Source organism: Balaenoptera musculus, chromosome 20, assembly GCF_009873245.2.
Source record: "Balaenoptera musculus isolate JJ_BM4_2016_0621 chromosome 20, mBalMus1.pri.v3, whole genome shotgun sequence".
Lineage (NCBI taxonomy): Eukaryota > Metazoa > Chordata > Mammalia > Artiodactyla > Balaenopteridae > Balaenoptera > Balaenoptera musculus.
Window position 1 is genome coordinate 10,409,157 of NC_045804.1, and position 17,174 is coordinate 10,426,330.

The following is a 17,174-nucleotide window of genomic DNA, read 5'->3' on the forward strand; positions in this document are numbered from 1 at the left end:
TCATCACACCAATTCCGCCTCAGTCTGCTTCCCCCAAAACATGAGCTAATAACCAAAACCAGAGCTTAAAATGGGACTCAAGCTAAGAAAGCAAAACTTGCTATTTCTTTAACCAAGAGAAGAATGTGAAGCATCTCATTTCAGTAGTAAAGATTATAGGGGATATGTAATATTCTGAATAAATGAATCTCTTCCTCCCATTTTTAAACCATTCTTGTGAAACCAGCTTTGTTCCCGACTCCTCTCATGCCTTCTGAATCCTGTCCCTGGCAAAAATAATTTGGGTTTTATTATTCTGGCATCTAGTGGGAGTCTGTGACAATTTTACTGTAGCTCCGCTGGTGTTGCTTCTTCCTTTTTTAACACCAGTGTGTTTTAATAATAGTGTACCTTTAGGTATTGTTGAAATGTTACATTATTCAGCATATCCAACGGGAATGGGAAGGGCCTCATGTAATTTATGTGTCCTCGGCGCTGTGCTTAAAGCTTGTGAAATGGAGGGGTGTCATTTGGGAAGCAATTTTCCCCAAGGTCAGGGAAAACTGGAGTAGCTGGAGACTGTGACCCGAGTGACAGCCGGGCTCAAGCTGGGGGCTCAGAACCCCTGACGTGAGGCTGGGACCAGTGGCCAAGGGACTCCGGGCTCCAAACCAGAAATATTCCCCAAATACAGGAGGACTCTGGTATACTGCTGGATTGCTAGGCTGCTTGGGTTTCGAGCAAATCTTGATGAGATGGCGTTGCCAAGGCATGATCCAAAGCGTTCTCAGGCTCTGCTGTCCATTTCCCTGCCTCCCTCGCCAAACTGGGGTTCCTATGTCTAGGAATCGATGACCGAAACCCCGGGATGGTTAACTGGGCCTGTTCCAGACACGTCAGGGGACTTCAGGTCATCTGGTTCCCGCATTCTGGCCCTTCCAGAAAGCACCATTCCTGCGCCAAACATCCATCAAGTTCCTCCTATGCTAGATGCTGGGGACACAGATAAGAAACACCACACTGACCTGTACCCAAGGGGCTTGTGGTATAGAGGGAGAGATGACAATAAACCAAAAATCCCAGCAGAGGTGGGGTAAGGCCACAGCTGGCAAGCTCCACAGGGCAGACCTTAGTTTTGCTCAATGCCACGTTCCCGGCATCTAGAACAGTGCCTGGCACATAGGTGTTAAAGGAATATGTTTGATGGCAGAACGAAGGAATAAAGTACCAGTGAGAGAGGTGGACAAAGGATGTGTGGGACCGTGAGCAGAGGCTCCTCACTCACACTGTGAAGGTGTTCTTGCTCCCAGGTGCCAACCCTGGAGTGAGTCAGAGACTCGAGGGGAGAGGAGGAGACAGCAGGTGCAGAGCCAAGAAGGAAGAGCAGGCGAGATGTCTTCCAGGGATGCAAATAATGGGGCAGGAGGTGTGGGATTTGATGTACTGGAAGATGACACTGGCCAGTAAGTCAGGAATCAGATCATGATGCACCTTGAATGTCAGGCCAAGGACTTTAAAAGGCCACTTGAAGAATTTTAAGCCGGAAACGATGCAGATGCATGTCTTAGGACGCTCACTCTCGTGCCAATGTGGACAGGATGGAGGGGTAAAAACCAAGGCAGGAATCTTCATCAGGAGGCTGCCGCCAGGGATCAAGTGAGAAATTAAGATTTAGGAAAGGGCAGATGGAGAATTTGTGTGACGCACAGGACTGAGGGAAGGTTACACTGAGGGGGCTTCAGCTGGGTTGATAATATAGTTTATAAGTTATTCTTTACACCTTTGTGTATGTTAACAATTACGTTATACAATTTTTCCAGGCTTGTGGAATTGAGTTCAGATTTCGACATGTGTTCAAAGAGCCCCTGATATGTATGGGGGGTGATATTTTGTAGATGGTTCGGTACTAGGATCTAAGGCTTAGGAAACAGTCTTATCTGCTTTGGAGATTGTGGCAGCCTGCCTCCAAGGTGGCCCCTACAATTCTCACCTCCTGTCCCCTTATGTAGCCCCTGCCCACATCAGACCAGCGCTGGTCTGTGTAACCACTAGAACATGGCAGAAGTGATGGTGCATTGATCTTGAGATCAGGTCATACTTACTCTGGGGGAAGTTGGCTGCCACGTCATAAGGACATTCAAGCAGCCATAGGGAGAGATCCACATGCGAGGAACTGAGGCCTCCCACCAACAGCCAACATGCTGCAACCTCATGAAAGACCCTGAGCTAAAAGCACTCAGCTCAGCCACCTCCAGATTCCTGAACCCCAGAATCTATGAGCTAATAAATGATTGTTGTTGGAAGCCACTACATTTCAGTGTAATCCATTACAGAGCAGTAGATAACTAATGCAGGAATTACCAAAATAGAAATAGAAATGGTGGCTGAAGCCATGGGCATGGATAAGAACACCTAGTGAGAAGGTGGAATAGGAGTACACAAAAGGCAATGAGAGGGCATACCTGGGACACCCCAGGAGTTTGTGGGAGAGAAAGGAAGAACAAGGAGGGACCCCAAAGAGAAGGAAGATGAGATTGCAAAATACCACAAAAGCCCAAGGAAGGAGGGCATTGGATGCTTCAAAGAGGTCCAGCAGGACTGGACTTCTAAGGGACCCAGTTGTCCTTCACCCCCCAGGTGAGACCTTCTCACTCACTGCTTCCTTGTGAGACTGCTGGCTCCGTCCTGTCTCTCGTCCTCAAGTGGAAATCACATCTCTGATGAGAGGCCTTTCTCAACCACCAAAGCTAACGTAGTCCCCACTCCAGTTCCCTGGTCACTCTCCTTGGCACTTCTTGCAAACTAATTATATTTTGATTTATGTCTTTACTCAACCATGGTCTGCGAGAGCTGGGAAATATGTTTTGTTCACCACTGTAAATCCAGTACCTGACATATACTAGGTTCTTTATATTTGTTGGAGGAACGAATAATCGAATGAATGAACAAATGAATGGAAAAACTAAAACCCTGATTCTCACCTAGTGGCCCAGGTTAACTGGTGGACAAACCATCCCTTCCCCCTTGACCCCTCCACTTCACCACACACTGCTATGGGTGGCGGGCCCCTTGGCTGTGAAGGAAAACACAGCTGGATGGGGAAGGAGGTGAGGAAAGAGAGAAGACTCTGAAAGTAACCCTGATGGGCTCTTGGGGAAGAGTCTGGAGGAAGCCCAAGTGGCCGCCATACTTCCTCCAGGTATTCAACAAATCTGAAGAGCCTGTGCCACATCGACCTAGGTGGCGGGAACCAAGGGTACATCCTATGTGGCCCCTTAGCAGTTCACAGTCTAGTGGGGAAGTGGGCAACCAGACAGAGGTGTCTAAGGGGTGAGGCTGGGAGGCTGAGTGTTCCCCACCTTGCCACCTCTACCTGGGAGACCCCGGGCAAGTTGCATAACCTCTCCTTCCTTCAGCAGCTCACCCACTAGGGGCTACTCAAACCACACAGGTGGTGATAGCACCACCTTTTGCCCCTCACCTGCAAACACTGGGGCCTGGGCAGGAGCATAGGTGTGCACTGCCATGATTTAAACAGGAAATTACAATACACTCTGATGGATGCTACAGAGGGGACGCACAGGGCACTGTGGACACAGGAAGGGTGGGAGTGGGCTGGGGTGTGACTGGCTTTCTGAAGGAAGTAACAGCAGAGCCGAGCAGAAAGAGTGCAGCAGAAACGTAGGAAGGAGGTCAGGCAGGGGAGCCTCACCAGCCAAGGTGAGGAGGCCTGAGCGCAGGGCAGGTGGCAGGAGAGACAGGGCTGCTGGGGCTTGAAGGTCCCAAAAGGCTCACTGAAGAATTAGCCCAAACCTGCCTGCAGGGGAGTCCTTCGGCCAGTGGCATGTATCAAAAAGACAGCCCCTCCAACAGACACACTTGGAGGGAACCCACCCCAGGATCACAGAACTGAAGGTCAGTGATTTTTTCATCAGAACTAGGGAGATGGACAGGTGCAAGGAGAGAGCCTGGAGCCGACCGTGTCAGCCCCATCTTCAGGCCGTGTCTGTTTGCAGAGAAGACTCTGTGATTTGGGACCGGGATGAAGGGCAGCCCATTCCCCACAGTTAATCCTCACACTGGGTATTACCCACAGCCCACGTCCAGTAAAGGGTCAAAGCCCCCTCCTCACACCGGTCCCCTTTCTTCTGCCCTCTTGCAGGCCAGAGACACCAGCTCTGGGATGCCCTCCTTGGGAGGGACAGGGACAGGGGACTTCCTGCATCTAGAGGGCCTGATGGGAGGGGCCAGGAACATCAGCTATGAAGGAGTCCCTGGGAATGCAGGGCTTCAGGAGTCAAGGGAGTGGGGGATTCAGGGGCAAAGGGAGGTGTAGAGGCAGCTCAGAGGATGGAGATGTGGGAAGGGGAGAGGGTACAGGGGGGGGCGGTGGCTGGCACAGGGCAAAAGGAGATGTGGGAGGAACACAGGGGGCTGAGACATCTGGAGACTGGGCGCACTGGGTAGGGACAGGGGTGCAGGTAGGTGGGTAGGGTTGCAGGGCGTGTAGACATGAAGGAGGGGACAGAGGAGGTAGGATGGAGTGCAGGGAGTGAGGAAGGGGCATGGCCGAGAGGGATGGGGAAGAGGGAAGGGGTGGGAGGAAGAGGGCTAGAAGGGCAGAAGGGGTGAGCAGGGGAGGGGGCGAAGAAGGTGAGAACTAGGTGGAGGGAGTGGGGGAGAGCACGGCGGGTAGGGTAGGAGGAGACACCTGGGGTGGAGGGGCTGGGGGCTGGGGGGTGGTGATGAGACCATCCGCAGTTGCTCCCGCGCCACACAGCTGGGCCCAGCAGATAGCGCAATGCCAGCAGCAATCAGAGGCTCTTTTTCACTTATCTCTGTGCTGCCTGGTATCTGCGTGGTGGAAACAGGGCATTTGGTAATAGGATTTTGATGTTGAACAGCTGACGTTTGCTCCAGACTGGCTTTACGTCACACGTGGAGGGGGCCGAGATCTTAATAGGATTCTAAATTTTGGCAAGTGGAGAGGTAAGGAGAGGGCGGAATAGGGACTCCTAGGGTTCCCTCCTGAGGATGCCTCAGTGCCTGCATGGACTGGCATTTTGGGTGCCGATGGGAGGGGCACTGGGGATTTCAGGGGGGTGTTGTGGCCTCTGGGTCATAATAGCCAATGGGCCTGGGTGAAGACTCAGTCCTTGCTCTCACAGGGCAGGAACCGGAATGACTGCTTCCCCCAAGGCTCTTTCGGACCTGGGGTCCTTGGGATCCCCTGACCTGGCCCTGAGACCTCCAGGTCTGGGGGTTTGCCGGAGCCTGACTGTGTCTCCTGGAAGGTTTTTTAAATGTTCCCCCTGTTGAGCCACACCTCCCTCCCTGGGCACAGGGAGTGCAGTTCCAGCCTGAGCTTCAGGGAACTAACTTAGAATGGTAACATGCTTTAAAAATGTATATCGCTAGCTACTGTAACCACATGACCTTTGCACAAACATTCCAAAAATTCCCCCAGGGCCCTGCTGTGGGATAATTTGGCCACTTGGAGAAAGTGGCCTGGTCCTGGTATGGGTACCAGTCCTCGGCCACCCCCACCTCCCCTGAGCACAGGAGGCAAACAGGGGCAGAGGCAGCAAGAGGGATTTGGGGCAGAAACAGTGAACAGCAGGATTCCTGGGCGGGACACAGCACTGAATCCCCGCCCAGGGCGAGGTGTCACACATCCTTTTCTTGACAAGCCGGCACACATCGATGCCCACCTCTGAGCCTCCCACATATGGTCTCAGGTGTTCACAAGATTGTCACTTGAATGCCAAACGCCTATCTGCCCCGCCACAAGTCGGGAGTGCCTGCCACATAGAAGGACATGGACATCTTCCTGGGGGACCTGAGTGTGACGTGCATGGAAGTGGGGAATGAGCTGATGATTTTGCCTGGTGCTTTCCAGCCGAGGACCCTTCTCCTGGCTGTCTGTCCCTCTGCTGGCCCCTCTCAGCCAGGCCATTAGCCCAAAGGAGCTGGGTTCTCACAGGCCTGCATTGGTTGAGGCCATCCTGAGAGTCTTGCTAAGGCTAGAACTAAGTCCTGTGTTCACCTGCCTGCATCGCATCACCCCACCAGGCACTTCGGTACCCCCTGCCGAAACAAGGAACTTTCTCAGGAGATGGGGAAGTTCCATATCTCAGTCTAGGTAATGGTTAAACAGGTGCATACATCTGTCAAAACTGTTTGGTCTGTACTAAGACCTATAGATTTCATAGTATGTAAATTAGTCTCAATTTTTTTAATTAAAAAATATGTCACCTCCCGGACTGACAGTAGATCCTGAGTTACAGCCACTCTCTCAGGTCCCTGAGGCTTTGGAGCCTTTCGACTCGCCAGAGTCAGCGACAGGAGCTAGATCAATACATCTGGAAAGAAGCAATAATCAGTGTAATGATACTGCAGGTGTCCCACGCTCGGGGCCGAGAGACTTGCCCCAGGGGGCTTCTACCAGCAGTGGCAGGAGGGCCACAGCTGTCAGCACGCTGTCGCCCAAAGCCTCAGTCTTCCCTCATCAGCTCTCTAGCCGTGAGAAGAAAGGGGGGAACATGACAACACAGGAAGTGTCCTCGCCTCAGACCCCACCCTGGCCACCTTGCACACCTGCAGCAGGGACCGGAATCCACGCCTGGCCTCCTCTGGTAAGTCCCAGGTGGAGATGGACACACCACGCACAGGGCTGGGGGCACTGAGAGGTGGGGCACACCCACGGCTGCCCCCTTTCCCTCAGGAGCACAGTGGCCACTTCATCACCACCGGGGAAACACCCAGTGTCTACCCAACCCCCGCCTCAGGTCAAGAGAGGCTGCTGCAGGACTGCAGAGGCCCCTCCTCTCCCTCTGGCAGCCACAGGGCCCTGGTCTCAGCCAGGCCTCCCTGGTGAAGCCTATGTGCAGGGGGGCTCAGGAGGGTCACAGTCAGAACAGCTGGCGGTGCTGAGGAGCAGACGAGAGCGGATGGGAGAGACGCTGGCTGGAGAAGCAAGGGCCACCACAACCTGCTTCCTCTCTCCCCATTTGCTTCCTTGGCAAGAAGCTGTCCTGCCCACCTCCTGCCCTACCTTCTGGATGTGAAACTTAGACCAAGGTCTGGCAGGGAGGAGGCCTCTCTGTGCAAGCCCAGGTCAACCCGGACCCTGCTATGGCCTTCAGTCTGCTCTCCCTGAGTGATCCTGGCCACGACATCTGCCTTCCTAGGACCTCACTTTCCTTCAGAGCTCCTTTGGGCAGCATTCTTACTACCCAGGAGATAAGTTTTAGCTCATGAGGAAAGGAAGACCTCTCCAGAGGCAGCACGGCTTGGTGAAACTAGGAGTATACATGAGAAAGAGGCTAAGGTCCCTGCAGATAACAAATGCTGGAGAGGTTGTGGAGAAAAGGGAACCCACTTACACTGTTGGTGAGAATGTAAAATGGTGCAGCCACTATGGAAAACAGTATGTAGGTTCCTCAAAAAACTAAAAATAAAGTTGCCATATGATCCAGCGATCCCACTCCTGGGCATACACCCAGACAGAACTATAATTCAAAAAGATACATGCACCCCTATGTTCATAGCAGCACAATCTACAGTAGACAAGACATGGAAGCAACCTAAATGTCCATCGACAGATGAATGGATAAAGAAGAGGTGGTATATATGTACAATGGAATATTACTCAGCCATAAAAAGAACAAAATAATGCCATTTGCAGCAACATGGATGGACCTAGAGATTATCATACTAAGCGAGGTAAGTCAGAAAGAGAAAAACAAATACCATATGATATCACTTATATGTGGAATCTAAAATATGACACAAATGAACATATCTACAAAACAGAAACAGACTCATGGACATAGAGAACAGACTTGTGCTTGCCAAGGTGGAGGGAAGGGTGGGGAAGGGAAGGATTGGGAATTTGGGATTAGCAGATACAAACTATTATATATAGGATGGGTAAACAACAAGGTCTTACTGTATAGCACAGGGAACTATAATCAATATCCTGTGATAAACCAGAATGGAAAAGAATATGAAAAAGAATATATATATATATAACTGAGTCACTTTGCTGTACAGCAGATATTAACACAACATTGTAAATCAACTATACTTCAATAAAATTTAAAAAAAAGAAGAGGCTAAGGTCCCTGGAAACATCAATTCCATTTGTCTACTCAACCATCTGTATATCTGCCATCCATCTGTCTGCCCATCCATTCATCCATCCATCCATTCACTCATCCACTCATCCATCAACCCACCCACCCACTCATCCATTCATCCATCCATCCACAGAGTAACCCCAGTGAGGGGCAGAGAAGGCCCAGAACAGGGGTAGAGGCTGGAGGGCAGTGCTACAAGACTAAAAGGTAGAGTACCTAAGAGTCTGGCCTTGGGAGTCAGATAAACTTGGATTAAAATCCTGGCTCCCTTGTCACTAACCTTTGTCAACCTCAGTTTGCTCACCTATAAATTCGGTAATAATAATTCTCTTACTGGGTTACTATAAAGAATAAATAAGATCATGTATACAGAATGCTTAATTTAGTTACTAGTCCATGGTAAGCACTAAATAAATAATGTGACTTTGCAGTTTTTCCTGCTAAAAAGGTGGATTCTCTTTTCCCACCCTCTGTGAATCTGGGCTCAACCATGTGAGTTTGGCCAACAGAATGAGGCAGAAGAGATGGTAAGCTATTTCCAAGCTGAGGCTAGAAGAAACCTTATTTGTTTCCGCTGTTCTCTTGTGCCTCTGCCGTTGCTATGGTTGGGCCCCTGGTCCCAGGACAGGGATGAAAGACACATGAAGCAGGGCTGCCCCAGCTTTACCCAGCCTGGAGCAGAGCCCCTGAGTCAATCTGCAGACCCACAAGGGAGCCCAGCCAAGATCAGCTGACCCCCCAACAGACCAGGGACCTGTGAGCAATGAAAAGAAATGATTCTTGTTTTAAGCAACTGACCTTGAAGGTAGTTTGTTATACAGCAGTAGCTAACTAATACACCTTTTCCCCTTTGATTTCTCTACCCCCTCCTCCTGTCTCTGTATCAAAGACATTATATAACTTCTAAGTATGTCTCTCCTACAAAGCCAGAAAAGGAAAGACTTCTGCAAGCAGATCACGTGAAGCCTCAATTCCCTGCCTACGACCCCTGCTACCTCACTGGAAACAGGAAGTGACATTGCAGCTCACAGCTCAGGCAGAGGAATGACCATTGAGAGAAGTTCAGCAAGGTTGTCCATGGCCTGGAAATGCAGACGCCAGTGAAAGGGATTTGTCTGTTTGTCTGTCTATCTGCCTACTTTGAAGTCGAGGTAACGCAATTTTCAGAATCTCCAGGGAGCTGGGCTCTCAGTGGCAGGGAAGAATGAGAATTTGTCGTGGAAACTGCTGCTCAGTGTAGATTAGGGCTGCGACGGAGGGTGCGTGGCTCTCTCCTGCAAGAGCATTAGGGATTCCGCACGGCACGCTCGCTGTAAATCACTTCCCATTCAGGCCCGCTGCTGAGGGGCCAAAGGTCGATTTTCCATGGTTATGACAACAAAAACTAAAATTGGGTCAAACCTGAAAGGTATTATCTTCCTCTGAGCTGCTAAATGCACAAGAGTAATGAGGTTGATTAAGCAATATACCTTGGCCCGTGCCAGTTGCTTGGAAGACAGATTAGCCAGGTAAGTGGGTGGCTCCGGCCACCCTACCATGCCTCCCCCTAAAGGTGGAAGGTCCTGGGCTTTTCATCTTGCTGACACCAGAAAACTCTCCGGCCACAGAGACTGGGTATCTAAAGTGCTCGGGAACCCTCCCAGCTACGAAAGAATGGGGACATCCAATGGCTCCAGGGAACTAGAGGCCCTGGGGACAGGCCACTCTTGCTTCTGAGTCCCCTTCCATGCCGACCCCTCCTGGTCATCACCATCCACAGCCACGAGTTTGAACCCGTGAGAGCCCAGGGGCTGAGGATTTGCTCCAGCTCACCCCTCCCTCTATGGAATCCTAGCATTTATCTGTTGCAGACACAATGCCAATACCTTGAATTTGCATAACATGCCCTTCTCCTTATAAATTATTGATTTGTATTCCATGCGCGTGCACACACCCCACCTGGAGCCCATCCTTCAAAGCCTCACTGTCAACAGGCTTCAAATTGGACCCATCATCTCAGGTTATACAGTATTTATAAACTGACCTGTCCCATCACATAGAGTTATTCTTAGAAACCACCCTGCCTCATCTCAAGAGAGAGGGAGAGGGAAAAGAGGGGAGACACTGAGGGTGAGAAGGTTTTCTTCCAGAACTGATTTTATTTTCTACTTACGTGACAGTTGTTATTAAAATGGTGGGTGGGGTGTGTTGGCAAAGCTGCGGACCTGCCAGCGTCACCTGGCCAGGGTGAAGTGGGCAGAGCCCAGGGGGGGAGGTCAGAAAATCTATGTCATTGCCCCCATTCACTGGTCATGTGACCACCAGGCTGTCTCAGTGAGTCTCCATGGTGAGCCTCGGTGCCTTCATCTGCAAAATGGGGCTAATATAACCTGTGTAGAGGATGGGGAGAATGGAGCAAGACTGGCTACATGGAAGGTCTTTAAAAACATTAAACTCTATTCTAACACCTGCTGCAACATGGCTGAACCTTGAGGACAATAGGCTGAGTGAATAAGCCAGCCACAAAAGGACAAACACTGTTTGATTCCAGTTAATTTTGAGGCACCTAGAATAGGCAAATTCATACAGATGGAAAGTGGGATGGTGGTTGCCAGGGGCTGGAGGAGGGGACGTGGGGAGTTAGCATTTGATGGGGAGAGAGTTTTATCTGGGGAAGATGAAGAAGTTCTGGAGATGATGTTGGTGATGGCTGCACAACAATGTGAATGTCTTTAATGTCACAGAACTGTACACTTAGAAATGGTTAAAGAGGTAACATTTATGTTATATATATTTTACCACCATAAGAAATTTTTTCAATGTTTGACTATGATAAAAATGCAAAGTGATGCTATAATGATTCACCTGTAGGCCCGATAAGAAAGTAGTCTTTTATGAGCATTCTGTCTCACACATCCACCCTCAAAAATCAACACCTGTTTGGGCAGTGGGGTCTCTGCTGCCCAAAGAGCTCAAATCCTGCCTCTGAACTGGCAAAAATGTGCTTCTGTTTCTTGCATTGCCTGTTCCTGTCTTCCCCACGACTGCATGTGCTCCTGAGCAGGGAACACAGACTGAGCGGGGAGGCCAGTCGTCCCGACTCCCTGGCCACTTGGGTCCAGGCAGGCTTTCAACACAGGAGACACTGCCACCACCATCCTGGCCAACCTCTCCTGGGGTTTCACGGTGATTCCTTTGAAAGCCCCTTCTTTTTTTTTTTTTTAAATTTTTATTGGAGTATAGTTGCTTTACAATGTTGTGTTAGTTTCTACTCTACAGCAAGGTGAATCAGCTATACATATACATACATCCCTTCTTTTTTGGATTTCCTTCCCATTTAGGTCACCACAGAGCACTGAGTAGAGTTCCCTGTGTTATACGGTAGGTTCTCACTAGTTAACTATTTTATACATAGTATCAATATTGTATATATGTCAATCCCAGTCTCCCAATTCATCCCACCCCGCCTTTAGTCAGAAAGAGAAAGATATCGTATATTAATGCATATATGTGGAATCTGAAAAAAATTGGTATAGACAATCTTATTTACAAAGCAGAAATAGAGACACAGACATAGAGAACAAATGTATGAAAGTCCCTTCTGATAAGGGGCAAACAAACTAGTGCTCTTTGCCTAGAAGTGGGCAGAGGGCGGTGAGAGCATCTGTCAACCTCTGGAGCTGTCTGGTCCAACAGAAATATCGTGTGAGCCTCCTGTATAAGCTTACATTTTCTAGTTGCCACATTTTCTAGTTTTAAAACAATTAGAAAGAAACAAGCAAAAGTGATTTTTATGATTTTTTAAATTTAACACAATCTATAGCACAGGGAGATCAGCTTGGTGCTTTGTAAACCCCTAGAGGGGTGGGATAGGGAGGGTGGGAGGGAGACGCAAGACGGAGGAGATGTGGGGATGTATGTATATGTATAGCTGATTCACTTTGTTATAAAGCAGAAACTAACAGCCCATTGTAGAGCAATTATACTCCAATAAAGATGTAAAAAAAAAAAAGAAAAAAAATAGTATCATTTTGACATCCATATAAAAATGATCCATGAGAAATTTTACCTTCTCTGTTCTGTGCTGAGTCTTTGAGATCCAATGTGCATTTTCCATGTTCACAACATCTCAGCCCCAAACTATCCACATTTCTGTGTCCAACAGCCCTGTGTGGTTGTGGCCGCCATATTGGATGGTGCCACTCAGGGCTTCCTCCATGTCCTACAGGCACACGACAGAAAAGTGGGACCCACTACGTTTGCAGTGGTCCATCAGGAAAATCTAATGAGAAGAAGCAGGGTCACCCGGTCCTGGGAGCTGACCAGCGGGAAGGACTGTCCTCTGCCTGGCTCCCACAAACTCCTCCACGGCCAGCTGTCAGAATGCAAGCTCTCTGAAGGAAGGTGCTGGCCCTGTGGGATCAACAGGAGCTCCTGGGCCAGGACAGGGTGCAAAACCCTTCATCCAGAGCTAGAATCCAGCAGAGGCCTGTGCTCACCTTGACCCCTCATGCCCACCCACCTTAGAGACTTCAGACAGGAAAGAGGAAACGACACGTGTGTGGGTGCCTGGACCCCTCATCTTGAGCTCTTGAGTGCCCTCCCTCGACGGAGCTCCTAGGACTGGGGCCTGAGCAAGGTCATCAGCCCCTCAGGGGCTGCCTGCGTAAGTAAGTGCCCAGTCACTAAAGCTTTGATGTAGGACGTGTACCCCAATCAGAACAGGCGGAGGAGGAAATGAGAGGGAAATATCCGTAACTGAGTCACTTACCGCCTATGTTTAAAAACCAAGGCTTCTCCATTGCCAAGTCAGAGGACAGCCATGGGAGAGGATTCCCTCATATCTAGTGTAGCTCACTTGCTACCCACGTGGTGCATTTTGTTATGACACTGCGTGAGTTTCTGCTGCCATAAATGACCACAAACTGGGTGGCAAAAACCAACAGAAGTCTATTCTCTCACAGAGGAGGCCAGAAGTCCGAAGGCAACTTCACGGGGCTGAAATCAAGGTGTGGCAGGGCTGCACTCCCACCAGAGGCTCTAGGGGGGAATCCATCGCCTGCCTTCTCCAGCTTCTGATGGCCTCAAGTGCTCCTTAGCTTTTGGCTGCATCTCTCCAGTCTCTGCCTCTTTTGTCACTCACAGGCCTTCTCTTCTGTTTGTGTCAAATCTCCCTCTGCCCCCCTCTTGGAAGGACATCTGGGATTGCATTTAGGGCCCACCTGGATAAGGAAGAATAATCTCCCCATCACAGGATCCTTAAATTAACCACACTGCACAGTCTGGTTTTGTCATACAAAGTAAAATTCACGGATTCTAGGGATTGGGACATGGGTATCTCTCAGGGGCCCGTTATTCAGCCAACCACAGATACCATACGACACCAAAACCATACGTCAATAAACATATGCATGTAGGGATCAGGTTAGATTTGAGTAGATTCGATTAGATAGATTCATTCCCTGGTGACAAAGCTGGCCACTTGCCACAGGAAATCGTTCTTGGGGAGGTGCCAACTTAGCCTAGCTGGACTAAGGTGCCAACTCAGTCCTTAGCCAGCAAGGTCAAGGACCCCCCGGCGGGGCAGCTGCAGCTGAACGTCCCCACAGCCCAAGCTCTAAGACCAGGTGGGCAGAGAGGTCCATCGCTCCCTGGGGAGGGCCACCCCAAAGCTGTCCAAGTGGGGCACCACCAAAGTGCTCTGTACCATCAGCCATCATCACCACTTCAGGTAAGGGTCTGCAGAAGACACCGCCCAGGCCTTGCCATATCCCCTCACCCTTAATGTATCAGTGGCCAACCCTTCTACTTCCTAGGACCACTCGCAGTACCAACTCTTTATCGGTCAGAGTCCAATCAAGAGGCAAAACCCCACATTCATTTCGCCTCGAAATTACAGGGGATGCTTCATATAAAGAATTATTAACTACTACAGGGAATTGAGATAAATGGGGATTGGCTAGCGAGAGGGAAAGAGAACTCTAGAAACATGAGATCAGCAGATATGAGGATCTGCCATTACTCCTAGGTCTGAGCTAGAAGAGACTCCAAGGACGGGGATTCCCCCACCCTCACCCCCAGGCCGAGATCCAGACTTTGTGGAGAGGGCACAGCTATGGCCCCCTAAAGAACTGCCAGCCCCTGCCTGGGGCTCTCTGTTTGCCAGGGCCTGAAGGCCTGGAGTCCAGGCATTATGCTTCCTGAGCAGCCTCGAGAAGGAATGGCAGAGGTGAGTGTACACAGACCCCACCTCCTCCCCATGGTGAGAGAGCCCTGGGGGGCATGTTCTCACTGGCCCCCGGAGTCCCAGTGGGATAGGCTCCAGTTGCCCTCGAGGCCGTGGGCTGCCTCTCTCCCTGTCCCCCTCCCCACTCCCCTTCCTCCCCATCACTGCCTGTCCCTGACCACCTTATCTCAGGGTCTGCTCCTGGGAGCCCCCAGGCAGAGACACAGGCACTGCCAGAACACCAGGCAGGCACAGCCAGAAGCAGAGATGGGCCAGCCTGGAGGTGTCTGGGACGAAGTGGACCCAAGAAGGTGGCTGAACGGGGCAGTGCTGGATTGCTCCGTCGAGTTTATGATGAGCATTTTGACAATGAAACTGATCTGTATCACTGCCATCCGCTAAGTATTGACTAAAGGCTAGCAGAGGTGCTGGATGCCTTACCTGCACGTGTCATTGAACCCACCCAACCAAGAGCTTCTGCTGTTGTCCCCATTTTATGGTGGAGGAAACCAAGGCTGAGAGCACCTCCCAGCCAAGGCCACGCCACTAGCAAGAGGCCGAGGGTGGACTCAAGCCCAGGTGCTCCCCACTCCCCACTCTCATCCAAACCAAACACATGAATGCTTACAGCTGACTTCGTGAAGTTCCCAGGCTGTGGATGAAGATAACCAGAGGAAGCAGGCCTTTGAGGGAAAAAAGAGAAACCCAGACGAGGAACGAGGAAATAGAGACCCCGAGTTCCTGCAGACCAAGAGTGACCCCAAGGTCTCCACTTGGAAGCTGCCTCTCCCCAGAGCGGAGCAGAAGCAGGAGGGAGGAAGCGGCAGGAGGGACCCGAGGATGCCAGTTTCCTGCCCAGCTGGACTGCAGGACCCTTCTGAGGGCGTGGAGAAGGGCTGAGGACTCTCAGCTGTCACTTGGCTCCCGTGATCACTAAATCACGAATCACGGGGACATTGGAGGACCTGCTGCGTGGCCATCTGTCATGGGGCACTGGGAAGCAGAGGCCCGCTGGGCAGGAAGCTGGCTTGGGTGACCTCCACGTCCTGGCCCATCCTTGGGTCCAAGTGCTGTCAAACTTCTCAAGCGGGGATCCAGGCAGCCCCACGTTCCAGCAGCGCTGCCCCAGCCACAGAGCATCTCAGCCTGGTAAACAAAGACCGAATCCCGGACAGTGAGAGAAAGGCTATGTCGAGGGCGGCAAGGATGGAGGGGTTGAGCTGGACCTGCCCCTGGCTCCGTCCTGTTTGTCACAGGTTGGGAAGGTAGGGGTGGGGCAGGGGTGGCATCTGCCAGCTCAGCAAGTCTTGGCAGGACGAAAGCATTAGGTCACAGAGAAGTAGACCAGGAAGGGAGGGTGGAGGAGCACAGAGACGGTTCCCTATGATGACCATTCTGGATGCTGCCCCGTGAAGGCCCCAGGATGGAGAGCATCTAGAGTCTCTAGGCTTCTCCACTAGCCACGTCATCACTTCACTGCAGTGAAGGGCTGAGCCTGTGACTGGCGTTCTGGGACAGCACTCGCTGTCAAGCAGCTGCCTGAGAAGTTAAAGGAGCCCCTTGTCCCCCCCAGAAAATGGTCAGCACCATTCGGTGGAATCTGAGAGGCGGGAGAGCAGAGGAGCCTGGTCCTGAGCGCCTGGCCGTGTGGTGGGGGCCAGGGTGGGGCTGCAGCTCCAGAACCCCACCTCTGTGGAGCCAGGAGGAGGCAAGTGACCGGGGAGCAGCCTGGGGCCTGGGGAGGTGACCTCTCTGCCCTGCCTGCTTCTCGCCCCACGTTTGGAGTCAGACGCTGTCACTTCCAGGTCCTCAGTTCTTATTTCAGACAGGCTGGCCCTATCATATCCAGCCCTGCTCTCCGACCCTGGGAAGACCCCTTCTCTCAAGGTGCCCCTCAGACAACCCGGGCTGAGGGTGCAGGCGCTGGACCTTTCTAACCCCACTGTTGTCAGAGCTCCGACACACACCCACACTGCCGGCCACTCACAGGACCTCCAGACGGGGAAGTGGCAGCTTCCTTCTGATGTCCTCGGGGGCCCCTCCCAGCAGCACCGGCCTGAGGAGGATGGGGCTTTGGCCTGGCAGTCCTGACCCGCACGTCACGTGGGCATGCTGGCAAAGGCCCGATCTCAGCCTTGGGGTGAGAGAGGGGACAGTCCTGCCAGCCACCCCTTGGTTGTGCAGTCATTCCAGTGGTCAAAATGGATTCAGGGCAAACAGAAGCCCTGCCCCCTAGACCCAGGGGGAATGCCCCACCCCATGTCTCTGATGGCTCCACCACCCACACACGTGACTCAAGATTACAGTGTGCTCTAAATGGCTGCTTCTTACGCAGCAAAGAGACCCCCTCATGTTGAACCGTGATACACCACTGACTCCACGTCTGGGGTTCAGACGAGACCCTCTACTTGGGGCAAGCATCATCACTGCTTCTCATAAGTTGGTTGTATCCTGCAGCCCCTGGAGGAGACGTTCATGAATATCTTCAGTGCTAACAGGATCTTTCTAGAAGGTTCCAGACACTTCTCTAACTGCCACTCCGCAAAGGGAAGGGGGAGGAATATCTTCTTTCCTTTACAGATGAGAAATGGGAGGCCTGGTGTCAGCACAGCCCCACAGAGCAGGCCAGGAAACCGCCCCCATCCCCCTGAAAGGCAGATTCTACCTGCTCCTGCCCCACCCACTGGGGGCCTGGGAATCCCATCACAGCAATGAGACCAAGCGAGAAAGTCTCAAATTCCAGAGTTTTCCCACCAGGACACCCACCAAACAGCTTTGCTCTAGTTCTTCTCATCAAAGACCTCAGATGGGCCTGAGGAACCCTGGCTGCAGTTACCTTGGAAAAGGAT

The 17,174-nt window shown here is 51.4% G+C and overlaps 1 protein-coding gene across 13 annotated transcripts in view; it reads right to left on the reverse strand.

Annotated features, from left to right (window-relative positions):
- The window catches only part of RBFOX3 (RNA binding fox-1 homolog 3), a 448,464-nt gene that overhangs the window by 338,672 nt on the left and 92,618 nt on the right, over window positions 1-17,174 (reverse strand). Inside the window, exon 1 of one of the 13 annotated variants that reach the window (XM_036837411.1) lies at window positions 12,558-12,569. The exons of 11 other annotated variants lie outside the window; for them this stretch is intronic. The gene's annotated coding sequence lies outside the window, so the exon portion shown is untranslated. Of the gene's footprint in view, window positions 1-12,168; window positions 12,347-12,557; window positions 12,570-17,174 lie in introns of those variants that run through there. One more of the 13 variants, XM_036837413.1, reaches the window with a different exon arrangement.